Here is an 8,674-nt window from a genome sequence, read left to right on the forward strand (position 1 = left end):
ACGGTGAAACCCCGTCTCTACTGAAAAATAGGAAAAAATTAACCAGGCATGATGGCGGCGCCTGTGGTCCCAGCTGCTCGGGAGGCTGAGGCAGGAGAATGGCGGGAACCCGGGCCAGGCTTGCAGTGAACCAAGATAAGCCATCCTTGGCTGAAGACAGAGTGAGACTCTGCCTCAAAAAGGTGGACAATGGCCTTGACAAAGGAAAACCAAGTAGGGTGCGTTCAGCTACTTTTTTTGGGAGGCCGGAGTCTGGCTCTGTCGCCCAGGCTGGAGATGCAGTAGTCTCTGGCTCACTGCAAAGCTCCGCCTCCCGGAGGTTCATTACCTCCTCCCAAGCAGCTGCTGGCGCCATCCCACCGAAGCTAATTTTGTGTTTTGAGTAGAGACGGGGTTTTCGCCTTGTTGGCCAGGCTGGTCTTGAATTTCTGACCTCAGGTGATCCACCTGCCTGGGATTACAGGCATGAACCACCGTGGCCCGGATTCTTTCCTCATGCCCTGGTCTCTCCGCTTGGACTTAACAGGATGGGCTGTGGGGATGCAGGAGATTTAGGGCCTGACACACACCCGGCAGCGAACTCAGTGGATGGGGAGCCCTGGGCGTTAAGTACAAACCAGAAAGCACTCCTTATCCATGGCGGGAGCTCAAATGCCCAAACCTTCCTCATTCCAAAACTGTTTCTCCTGTCGTCCTCTGCTGTTCTCATACCCCCAGAGCATTCTTTTTTCTTTCTCTTCTTTTTTTCTAAATTTTATTGTTTCTTTGTAATCATCAAACCCTCCAAGGTCACTGCACTGTGACCCAACATATTCCACCAAGTCAAAACAAGAGAAAAATCCTGTATTGTTGGTGGCAGTGCTTGGAGGTCCTTTGTCCTGAGGGGTCTATTTCTCCCCCAGCATTGCAGTCGACATTCATTCTGGAATTCTGGGAATGTTTCTGGAGGGCTCCAGAAATGAAGGCCGTTTGCTCACTGTTTCATCTATAGCTTGACAGAAACACTGGTTTAAGCTGGGGGGACCTGAACAGCTGCCTGTATTTTCCTATGCACGCGGGTTTCCATGAGGTCCAAACAACATTAACAAAGAAGGGAGAGGCACCATATAATAAGCATCTCGTTGACGCACTTGACTTTCATTAGGTCTATGACACCTAGCCAGGTGCTCGTTTATGGGGCTGTTTGAGACTAATTGCTGAGGCTTTGTGCCAGTGCATGCGATTATGAGGAAGTTTCAGAACTACGTGCAGCGTGGAGGTGGCGGATTGTGGCGTTCCAGGAGGGGGACGCGTGGAGCTGCACTCTGAGCAGACATAATGGAGTCCCTGTAAGGTAAAATGGTGTCTATAATTGGATACTTTGCTGTTAAAAGCAGCTTGGAATCATGGTCACAGATGCCACTTACCTGTTTTCACGGGACAGAGAGTGCAGACGGAATGAAAGTAAGCTGGGATCGGTAAGGGGGCCATTAGGAATTTCTCTCCAGTATTCACTGTGTGTCCTTTGGGTAGTCACAGGGTGGCTGTGCTGGGGGCCACACTGAAGCCCCAGGTGATGCTGGCCAGAAAGTCCAGGGGCTTTCTAAGAAGTTGAAACTTGAAGGAGAATCAAAACCCCAAATTGGGTTTTCTCATGAAATGATCTGGTCATTTCTGGGGCTGCAGATTAGCGGAGCCAGATGTTGAACAAATAATTTTTTTCAGGGAGCAAGTTTCTATCCTTCGAAGTTTCTAGAATGAAAATCTGAAGATTGTTTGGAGCCCATTGAAGCTTGGGTTTACATGCTCAGATTGGAATCTGGCAATATGTAAGGATCAGCAGTTCTATCTCAAAGAGACCTGATAATAAGAGGGAGTGGCAAACCTTGGAAGGACAGGCAGAACGCTGCCGCTAACCCTCTACAACTGAAGACGCGGGAAAACACAGCTAGTCCCCACGACTTACTGGGCGAAGAGAGGAGTCAGTAATTTGTTGGGTGCCCCGAATGAAGTCCGTTTTGTGTTTTCCTGTTAACAAATTCTTCCCAGGTGGAAGGGAAGATTCAATAAACATCTGTCCCAGTAGAGCTGTAAAGTGAAGGAGGGAAATGGGGAGAAAGAGAAAGCAACGGCTTCATTATCACGTTTGCTGATGAGCAGAAGGCGGGTAGGAATGCCAATCAGGGTTTGTGATTGTGCAAGTTTTTCGAGAAGTTTGCGTCACAAAGCAATAAGAAGAAATGAGTTCCAGGAAGCAATGGGGGTGGGGGGGCACGGGGAGTGAGTAGGGGAGTGGAGAAAGTCTTTTGAAGATCTGGTAGGAAGGCAGACCTGACAAGGATCCGTGCCTGTGTGCCCAGGGCAGCCACCAGGCGAGCTCCAAAGGAACCCCAGGATTATTTTTAGCTATCATGATAGAATTGAGGTGCTATTTTAAGCACTGATTGCACGTGTACCTATAGCATTATGTACAGGCGAGGCACTATAGATAAAAATAACTTTAGAGAAGAATGGCCACTTGAAAGCCTCGGTCTAAATAGGAACATCTTGTCAGTGCACACTAGAACAGTGTTCCCGAAGCCAGGGCCTCCCCTGCCACCAATCCACAGCCACGTCGGCCCCTCTGCTCCAATCTGTGGGAGGGAAAAGACATTTCCTGTCTTGCTTCTGCCTTCTCTGGATTAAATTCTCCCTAGCACACCCTGTTCACAAGCTATTCTTTAAGTTGCAGAATATTGTTTCAAAGAGGGGACTAGCCCTTCCTTTACTTTCACTGACATTTTATTTTTTTGATTCTGAAAGTCTCCACCCCCTATTCATGTTTTTTTAAAAACATTAAAAATGTTATTTTTAAAAACCACCATGCCACTTTTCTCCCCACATCTTTATCCAAAGCCTGGAGTGGCGGGCCTGGTGAGTCCAGAGTCTGTCTGCACTTTGATGAGGGGTGGGGCCATGAGTCAAGAACGTTTGTGAAGACAGCAGGCAAGGCCAAAGGTCCAGGACACCAAGAAGAAAAATCAAGGATTTTGCTATATCTACCATCAATAATTATTATTGCCACGCAGATGTGCAGGAATGATAGTGGCATATGTGATAGCGTTCATCATATCAAGGCTGCTGAGGAAAAGTGGAAAGAGAAACATGTGCTTACTTTTCTACCCAAAGCACTCTTGCACTGTCCAAAAAACCACCTGCACATTTCTTTATTTTTTTTTGAGATGGAGTCTTGCTCTGTCACCCAGGCTGGAGTGCAGTGGCGTGATCTCGGCTCACTGCAAGCTCCACCTCCTGGGTTCACACCATTCTCCTGCCTCACTCTCCCGAGTGGCTGGGACTACAGGCATCCGCCACCACGCCCAGCTAATTTTTGTTGGTATTTTTAGTAGAGACGGGGTTTCACCGTGTTAGCCAGGATGGTCTCGATCTCCTGACCTGATGATCTGCCTGCCTGGGCCTCCCAAAGTGCTGGGATTACAGGCGTGAGCCACCGCGCCCGGCCAACACCTGCACATTTCAACGTAGCTAACTTGAAACTTTAAAATTGTTACTAAACAACTAACTTCTTGCCTTCTGAGTTTTAAGAAACTTCAAGAAATTCAATCAGTTCTTTTAAAAAAAAAAAAAAAACACAAAATTTTCTTTTTGTCTTTGATAGTCTTAAATTTTATGATGATGTGAAAATGTGTAAGTCTGTTCTTATTCAATGAGGCACACACAGAATCTGGGGATGGGGACCAGTGATCTGTTTTATACACATACCCTCCTTGTGAGGCTGATACAGCTCAGATGTGAGGATGATGAGGGCTTCGGATTAATTTTGCAACTTCAGCCACCGCATTAAGTGAGGCATTGTGGTGTCATAGGGGGTTGTCTAGATGTTTGGATCGGAAGTTCCCAAAGTCTGGGCCCTGGAAACTTGTGAGACGTTGCAAGCTCTTGGGCCTTATTCCACACCCCCCAAAGCAGAAACGCTGGAGTGGGACCCCCACACCCTGGTTTTAACCATCCCTTCCTCTGATGCACACTCCTGTTTGAGAACCACGATTCTAGACCATTGTTTCTCCAATTCCATGCACATAAGGATCACCTGGGGATCTTGTTAAAATGCAGTTTTCGTTCTGTGGATCTGAGCTGGGGCTTGAATTTCTGCTTTGCTAACAAGTTTCCAGGTGCTGCCAACACTGTGGATTCGTGGACCACCCTTAGAGTAGCCAGGTTCTGAAATATTATGGTCTCTGCAAATACATATTTTCTATTGTAAATGGATAACGTGGCATTCTGATTTAAATGTCATTCTCCTGTGGGGCAGCTGGAGTGAGAGTCAAGATCTAAAATAAATCATCTCCTTGAGTGAACCCGATAACATTGTGAGTTCCTGAACAGAAATGCCTGAGGCTCTAACTGTGGCTGTGGTTTGATTTCTCTTTGACATCTAGTAGGCACTTCATAAACGCTTATGGAAAGAATTAACGGGGACCCCAAGGTACTTCAAGGGGCCTTTGCCTGAGCAACGGGCAGCATCGTTCTGTTGACTTTTTTTTTAATCTGCCAGGATAAGGGACTGGGAAGCAGGAGAGAGGCACACGCACATCCAGATGACCACAGGGCTCCAAGGGAAGAGCCAGAGAGGCCTCAGCACTTGAGCCTCTGAGGATGCTTTTCCGCTGTCAACACTTGGCTCGGTTTTTTTTTCCCTGGCTCAGATTCACCCTTTTAATCAAATTTCATTTATTCAGTGCCTCTGTGCACTCAGCACTAGTCATTTTTGCTAAATCCCATCTCTTCCTCCAGCACTTTATTTCTGTAACTGCAACTGAGGCAGAAGTACTCGGATGAGGGCTTAGCAGGAACCCACAGGCAGCAGCTGCTGGCAGCCTTTGTTTGCAGGGAGGAATCCAAGGACATGCTCTCGTCGTCCCTGCCCGCTGATGGTGTCCTTCACCCATCCCACCTTCCATCCTGGCCTCTGCATTTCTAGCGTTTCATCCTTTATTTTAGACAAACTGATTGTTTTCTCTGCAAAACAGCTCCCCTCCAACCCACTTGCACCTTCCTTCATTCTTCTGCACCTTCAACATGCCCTTGTTGGTAAGTAGTAGATGTGAATCCTTGCCCGTGGGAGGCTTACAGCCTAGTGGTTCTTTCCAGTAGGACTCTCTTTTGGTTGAGAAGATCCAGGCTGTTGGTTCTTGACCTTTTGCAAATCTCAGGAAGGAAAGAAATGTGTGTCCCAGCCTAGTTGCTGGAACGTCTGGGACCCTCTGCTGTCTGGGGGGGCATCCACCATACAGGAGGTTTACAAGTGCCACCATCCCGATTATAAGGATTCTGAGAGACTTGCAAAAATCAGCTGTGATTCAAATTAAGTCCTAGTTCTTTGGCTCATCTGGATTCCCCAAGGAGCATCTAGAACCCTCCCCTGGTCAGGCCTAGCCTTTGCAGAGATGATTGCCGGAAGAGGCTGCTGGAGCTTCTGTCCATCCTCCTTGCAATGACCTCGTGTCTTTGTGCTGATTCAGGCTGTACCAAGAGCCTAATGAAATGGCATTACAAGCTTCCAGAACTTTTGTCAAATCTGTTTTCCCACATCTATAGCCCTGTACTGTAAGCATCTACTAATACCTTACAAAAAATATAAAAGGAGCTTGAAAAGGTTCATCCTTCTATTCTTTAGGGCAACAAAACATTTGATTCCACAAAAGGACCAGTGAATAATATCTATAGGAAGACATTAAGAAGACAGATTTTGTTCGTTCCCCTGCTACAAAAAAGTGAAGTTGGCATTGCTCAGCCACTAATGACTAGTGCTGAGTGCACAGAGGCACTGAATAAATGAAATTTATTTGAGCTCAGCAGACTAGAATCAGGTCTTCTAAAGTGAACCCTGAGTATCCTGCCTTGAGTGCATTTTAGTCTGGTGTGGAGTTGCAGGCCTCCTTCCACGTGTAATATTAGTAGTGCTCTCCACTGTGACAGGATGCAGCAGGCGTGATTCGTCAGCCCATTCAGCTCACAGAAAATGTGACCTCTTCCAAGACAATGGCATCAGGTCCCTCCCACACTTCCTCACCTGTTCCACATATTTTCTATCATGCATCCATAAAATGCCTCCACGTCAATGCTCCAGTGAAGATGAGAATTTGATTTCCCAAGTAGCAAAATATTCAGAGGAATGTCCAGCAGTCAAATCAACCTACTTTCAGATTTGTGGGATTATTTTTGAAAACATGATATGTAGACTTTCATTACTTTGTAAATACATGCTATTAAATTTACAGCTTAATTCTGGCATGTAATGTGGTTAAATTATGGTTGCTTTGTGGATCGTAACTTCCCTGCATGGATTCTAAAACTTTATCTTGCATGAATATACATGTTTTTCTCTCCTTTTGCCCTGAGTCATTCTAATTTTTACAAAGTGAGATTCAGACTCAGAAAAGTGCTGGCATCTCCAGGCCCACCCCCAGCTCCAGAGCTCTTTGCGGAGAGTACAGAATTGATCCTCCGGCTGAAGCATCCTCTGCAGTGCAGACCGACAGTGCAGAACAGAGCCCCGGGAAAGCAGCATTTCAATCTGCTTGTAGGAGGGAGCTTCAAGGACAGGCCTGCGACATGCCCGGTGACTGAGCGTGGTGGTTGCTGCGGAAGCGGCTCTGGTACCCAGTCTCAAAGCGCCTTTGGCCAGGGGTCTGTTGGGAATGCAGGGAGCTCACCCAAGAAGCACCCAAGGCTCAGGTAGGGCTCAGTGCTTTCTCTTGGATGGTCCCATCCACTGCCATCGTTCCTACCAATGCTGGACCTTCCTCCAAGGCCTGCTTCTGTTTTTCTGCTCTGACCTGTATCCCACCCACTAGCCTGGAGTTTGGAGAAAAAAAAAAAAGCAAACAGGCCGGACAAATTTTACACCCTCTCAGAATGTTTAACGGAGCTGAGATCAGCCTCCTTCCCCAGGAACTCCCATCATCCCTCTCCTGCCAGACTCAGGGACCTTAGCTCAAACAGAGGAAGCTCGAGTGACTTCATCAATTAAATATAGGACGTCCAGAAAGGAAAGTGACCGTGGTGTCTGTATGGGATTCTCCATCCTAGCTGAACGAGGATAATCATAACTCGTGACTGGCTCTGTTTTAGCTGGCTTCAGCATGCCAAGGTCTTGACACAAGATGCATCCCGAAGCTGTGGCAAGTGCCCCAACTGGCCTCTGTGTCCACCCGAAGGACCTTTGAGGTTATCTGTCCCCTTTGCCCTGTGCCCAAACCATTCCCTGTGGACCTGTTATTGGTCCACCTCTCATTTCTGAAACGTGTGTACCTGCCTAGTTGCTGGGATGTCTGGGACCACTCTGCCGTCTGTTTAATGTAGCAGAACTTTGAGACAGGAAGCTGGCTGCTCCTTCAGGTTTAGAGCAGTTTGCACAGGGTCACATAAAGTTAGTGCCTTTCATATTTTCTGAAGATGCCTTCGTTTGCAGTGATCACCTGCTTTTATTTTTTCTATAAAGAATCTTGGCCGGGCATGGTGGCTCACGCCTGTAATCCCAGCACTTTGGGAGGCCAAGGCGGATGGATCACGAGGTCAGGAGATCGAGACCATCCTGGCTAACACGGTGAAACCCCGTCTCTACTAAAAATACAAAAAATTAGCCGGGCGTGGTGATGGACGCCTGTAGTCCCAGCTACTCGGGAGGCTGAGGCAGGAGAATGGCGTGAACCCGGGAGGCAGAGCTTGCAGGGAGCCGAGATCGCGCCACTCACTCCAGCCTGGGCAACAGAGTGAGACTCCGTCTCAAAAAAAAAAAAAGAATCTTAAGGGACATGGCATTTCTACATTTGCTCATGCATGATGACAAATTCTTTGGTCATGTTTTGGCTTAACCTGAGCTTAAGTAAGTGGCTATGAAACATCTATCACAACTGAAAAATCTTTCGTGCTGCTCTTGCCACAGTGGTTCCCTTTCCTCCAGTTAACAAACAGTGCTTGGGGAGGCATTCCCTGGAAATCGTCGCGCAGAATTCATCTGCTGCCTCTGCCCAGAGCTCCCTCCTTGGTTCCTCTGGGGGTGCGGTGTGTGGTTGATCATGGGCGAGAGGACTGCCCAGCTCCAAAGAGATATTAGGTGACAGGCCACAGCAGCAGAAGCACTGGCCTGGCTTTCTCTTAAGGAAGCAGGGTCTTGTGAAGGTCAGAATGCTCTGCTGGTAAGAAAACAGCAGGGAAGCAAATCTCCCCGCCGTGGCCTGGGTTGGAGAGTGCTGGAGTGTTGGTTGGAAGCCACGTGCTGATTTTAGGCTCTTTCCACGTGTTTGCTGGAGGAGGTCCCGCCTGCTGCCAGCCTCTCTGCATCCCTGCTCTGAGGTTATTTGTCATATTGGAGATTTGTTCCCCAGCCCCTGCTCCTCATGAGTAGATTGGGGCGTGGCTGGAAAAGACTTCTCTTTTTCCTGGAGCACTTATCACTTTCAAAACACAAGGTTAACATTTCTTAAACCCGGCCATTGTGGCACAAGGAAATTGGCTGGCATCGGATGGCAAGGCAGAGTTGGCACGGCCCCGTGGGATTGGCACCCCTAGTTGTACCTGCCCTGTCGTCTCCTCTCTTGGCTGTGCGTTTCAGAGGGCACTCCTGGCCACACAGGCGGGGTGCGCCTCAGCTGCCAGGCTCCGATGCCAGATGCTGGAATGTGTTTTTCCA

General features: G+C 48.0%; 1 long non-coding RNA gene across 1 annotated transcript; it reads left to right on the forward strand.

The window, feature by feature from the left end:
• Positions 1 to 429: 429 nt before the first annotated feature.
• Positions 430 to 2,064, forward strand: LOC103879081. Its single transcript, XR_639508.4, has 2 exons — positions 430 to 1,443; positions 1,705 to 2,064. It is a non-coding gene; the product is annotated as an uncharacterized LOC103879081 (long non-coding RNA).
• The last annotated feature ends 6,610 nt before the right edge of the window (positions 2,065 to 8,674 follow it).

This window comes from Papio anubis, chromosome 15 (genome assembly GCF_008728515.1).
Source record: "Papio anubis isolate 15944 chromosome 15, Panubis1.0, whole genome shotgun sequence".
Taxonomy (NCBI): domain Eukaryota; kingdom Metazoa; phylum Chordata; class Mammalia; order Primates; family Cercopithecidae; genus Papio; species Papio anubis.